The sequence below is a fragment of the Micropterus salmoides genome, unplaced genomic scaffold (genome assembly GCF_014851395.1).
Source record: "Micropterus salmoides isolate LMB-PRFRI ecotype aquatic unplaced genomic scaffold, ASM1485139v1 Ms_hic_scaffold_13, whole genome shotgun sequence".
Classification (NCBI taxonomy): Eukaryota; Metazoa; Chordata; class Actinopteri; order Centrarchiformes; family Centrarchidae; genus Micropterus; species Micropterus salmoides.
In genome coordinates this window covers 32,377,597-32,382,251 of record NW_024040374.1, presented here as the reverse complement: position 1 = coordinate 32,382,251, position 4,655 = coordinate 32,377,597, and the positions used below count along the sequence as shown (strand labels likewise).

The window sequence follows — 4,655 nt, the reverse complement described above, 5'->3', positions numbered from 1 at the left end:
CTTTTACTGTCTAGTTGTTTTTGACTGGTGATGTAACATTGGTCTGTTGGTCTACCACTTTGGTGCAGAATTAAATGTCTCGACAATTATTGGATGGACAGCCATGTTATGGGCCATGGTTGTCTCACATCTCCACGCTGGTGAAGAAGGCTCAAAAACGCCTGGATTTCTTAAGGAAACTTAAGAAGGCCAAATTCCCATGCCACACGCTGCCGCACCACCAGAATGCAGAGCAGCTTCCCCCCCCCCAAGCTATCAGACTTTTAAGGTCAAATTCATCTTCAGCACTGCTCTATTAAATATAGTTTATTTCTGTTTACCATTGTTTATAATTGCATCTATATTTATGTATATTGTCTGCTATGTAGCAGAAGGGAGTTACAAACTTGATTTCACTATATAAACTGTTATGCTGTGATAAAATAAATGTACCTACCTACCTACAAAATAAATATTCTACACACATTTACTGCACTCCCACCTGGTTGAGCTGGTGCGTGCTGGCCTGGATAACAACCTGCCCATTGAGGATGATCGTGACCTCCCGCTGTCAAACTTTTGCTCCTCTACATGCCTGCTATTTGCTATTTAAACCTCTCCTTTAAGAAGGAAGCACAAGAGGCCTCATCCTTCCCTCATTGGCTAGATGGAATGGATTCCGTCCATCAAAGATACCCCACTCAGTCACCCTACCGAGTGGTCTGTTGGTCCGGTCCAGCCCTGACTGAAAATGTTCCCCCTCCTGCGCATCTCATCAATTTCATGGACCCCCTTCTAAAATCTTGCTTTGTATGATGGCAACATGTTAGATTTGGAGATTCCTGTGGGCGGAGACTTGGTCACTTTATGGAACTCCCAGGGGCGTAACATACTGTTTCTCTGGTGCGAAAATCTTGGATATAACAAATACATCCCTGCAGTTATTGAGCTCCATCCATCCGCCCGTACAGTCTTCGTTCAAGTGGGTACAACTGTCTGGGTAAAAAGGTGAAATATCTTGGCCCTTTCCTAGAAAAGGGTGAAGCTTTTAGTTTGCTTTTGGGTTTTAATCAGTAGCTTCAGGGCCTGTGTTCTGTCACCAGTTTCAGCTTTAATGATCACTTCAATATATTTTGGAGTAGGAGAGACTTGCCCATACTACACCCCAACAAAAAGGGCACACATTTCCACACAGAAAGGTTTGTGTCTTTCATGAACAACATCTGTCCATGCTGATTATCCTGTACAAGCCCTCCTTGATAGTGTTCAAAAGATTCTCACACAAGATTAAGACCATTTGTAGTAGAAGACCACTGTGCAAATGGGGCAGCAGCAGTTATCAAAAACAGGTATGTCAGATTTAATCATAATTGTGTTTGTTTATCAACTCTGCAGGAGATTATTTGTGAATTATTTTTTTTATGTAACAAAAATTGTCTTTTCAAATGATTCAGATCTCTGCCTTGTCTCAGAATCTTGGCTGACACCAAATGATCATGTTCTACTACCCACCTGGCTATTGTTTTTAAGCCGCCCAGACTAACGGGCAGGGGTGGTGGTGTCTTTTACACAAAGAAAGCTACAAATTCTCCAGCAGTGAGCTGGGGCTGTTAAGAAATCCTTCCTTTTAAAGTAAAATATCCTGGTCTGTGGTTCTGGTTCTGATCCTTTCTGACTTTCTTATCCATACCTTTTGCCCTGACATCTCCCTTGATTTCAAAAATCTTCTAAAGTGATTTATCTTATTACATGCTCTGACTCGACCTGCACACTCAAAATGTCAAACTCTTGATCTAATCTTATCCTATGGTATAAAGATTGCCACCAATGCCTTATGTTTAACATGGTGTTGCCAGTAGCCCGGTCCCCAAAACCTACTTTAGAACTTTTAATCATTTCAAAGTCTAAAATCCAATAAAATTTAAAAATGTTCTCCTAAAGATGATTTTGAAAGGTTTTTTATTTGTTGATTGGATTATGAAGTCCATGTCTATTTTAAATGTGTTTTGGGGAAGCATTTGCATTGATTAAACTGTAACAACTACAGAACAATCAACATGGAATCAATAACCACTCATGCATATTGTGCCAAGATCAGAATATTTTGGAGGACTGTGGTGTTTATCAGCATCTTACCTGAATGAAAAGAAAAATTACTATGTTCTCCACATATTGTTGTATATGGTCACGTTAGCTTCTCTATTCTGTGTTTGATTGAGGGTACACACACACAGGAAGAAGGACTGACTGATGTCGGTGTTCTTTTTAAACTTCACTCAGTATTTTGATGTCAGGAATATCAAGCTATTTATTTTACATGACATGACATTTTAGATTTGTTTCCAGTGAGATATTGAGTCCTAGTGTGAATATAGGACTTTACTGTTGATGCTCTAGAAAAAATATCTTAGGTTTAAAATATAAATCAGTTCAACTCCTGTTCTCAGTGACAAACACAATTCTTTAGCAATGAAAAATTATCAGTCAAGTATTCATAAAGAACCTTTCGAAGTTCAATTTCTTTATATTAATGTTACTTTCATTTAATATGGTTAAGTGCAAGTTCAGCAAGAGAACAGCACATTTATTGCTTGGTTGAGGCCTGTTTCTTTCTGTTTGGTAGAAACTACAATGAGAAGCTGTTTTAGGAAATGAATGAACATTTTAAACATGACTATTTACTAAATCCGCCCAGCTGATGGGACAACAGCGTATGTGTCTTAGTTTTAATTCAAAGAACAACAGTCCATTTTATGTGTTCTTATTCTTGGAGATTGTCATGTCTGTTGTCTGTCTTCATCCTCATTTATCTCTGTTTTGATCAAACTCAGAGTCTTTTAACTTGGTCCAATATATAAAGCAGCCCACACATAACAAAGGTCACACACTTTGGTCACCTATGGTTTATGTGTGGATAATGTGTCCAACTTATATTCAGTAATTGGTCCTGCACCCATACAGCCAGGTGAATCTTCTCCGGAAAAATGTGAAGAATTTCTTAATTACTTTTTTTTTTAAGTCGTGGAGATTCAGCAGGAACCCTGGAACACACTGTTGCATTGTCTAAATCATCTACCTGCCCTTCAGACTGCATTCAGACTTGGTTTTTAAAAGCTGTATTTCACACGGTTGGCCCAGCCATCATTAAAAAGCCCTCTTTAGATGCCTCTGTTTTAAGTAATTTTAGACCCATTTCCAAGCTGCCATTTTATCCAAGATTTTACAATAAATTGTTTCATCAGTTAATTTCCTTTTTGAACAATAATCAAACTTTTGAAAAGTTTAATCAGGTTTCCGCTACTTACACAGTACTGAGTCTGCTCTGATTAAGGTCACCAATGATTTGCTGCTTGCAGCTGATTCAGGAATATATTCTCTTTTAATTCTTCTTGACCTCAGCTCAGCGTGACTATGTTGCCATCAGTGATGTGGCCCTGGATTGGTTTGTCTGCAATCTGTCAAATAGGTAATTTCTGTGATCCTTGGAGAAGCCTCCTCTTCTCATGCTCCTCTGTTTTTTAGGGTCCCCCAGGGGTCGAGCTTGGGGGCACTTCACATGTTACCCCTAGGGCAAATCATTCAGACTTATAATATTAATTTCCATTTCTCTGCAGATGACATCCAGTTGTATGTCCCGTTAAGGCCTGGTTCTACCGATGTTTCTCTCTTGCTGAGATAAATGCTTGGATGTCTAATAACTTTCTTCAGTTAAACGAAACTAAATCAGAAATAGTTGTATTTGCCCCCGTTGGACCCAGCACTAGCTACCTTAATAATCTCCTGCCTATCCTTTCAGATAACATTCAGAAAGAAGCACACAACCTTGGCAACCATTTTTGACTCAGAGCTGTCTTTTGATGCTAAGGTGACCAAAGTGGTGCTGTCCTGTTTTGTCGAGCTGAGACAGCTAACAAAGATTAGAACATTTTTCTCCTCTGCTGATTTAGAGAAGGTCCTCCATGCCTTTATTTTCTCAAGACTCGACTACTGCAATGCTCTGTAGGTATTACTGTAGTAAGGGAAACATCTATAGACTACAGCTCACTTCCATCGTATGGCGTTTTTATAAACATTATACTCTATATTGCCAAAAGTTTTAGGACACCCCTCCGATTCTTTGAATTCAGGTGTTCCTATCACTTCCATGGCCACAGGTGTATAAAATCAAGCCTTGGCATGCAGGCTACTTCTACAGACATTTGCGAAAGAGCACTGAGGCACACAGTGTGCAGAAGTCGCCAACTTTCTACAGAGTCAATAGCTACAGGCCTTTGGATTAGCTCTAGAACAGTGCGTAGCTACATGGAATGAGTTTACAGGGCCGAGCAGCTACATCCAAGCCTTACATCACCAAGTGCAATGCAAAGCATCGGATGCAGTGGTGTAAAGCACGGCGCCACTGGACACTAGAGCAGAGGAGACGTGTTCTCTGGAGTGATGAATAATGCTTCTGTGTGGCAATCCGATGGAAGAGTCTGGGTTTGCGGTTGCCAGGAGAACAGTACTTGCCTGACTGCATTGTGCCAGGTGTTAAATTTGGTGGAGGGGGGATTATGGTGTGGGGTTGTTTTTCAGGGGTTGGGCTTGGCCCCTTAGTTCCAGTGAAAGAAACTGTTAATGCTTCAGCATACCAAGACATTTTGGACAATTTCATGCTCACAACTTTTGGGAATGGC

At 40.2% G+C, this 4,655-nt stretch overlaps 1 protein-coding gene across 1 annotated transcript in view; it reads left to right on the top strand.

The window, feature by feature from the left end:
- LOC119901268 (G2/M phase-specific E3 ubiquitin-protein ligase-like) overlaps positions 1–4,655 on the top strand; it is a 175,634-nt gene that overhangs the window by 98,258 nt on the left and 72,721 nt on the right. The window lies entirely within an intron of this gene.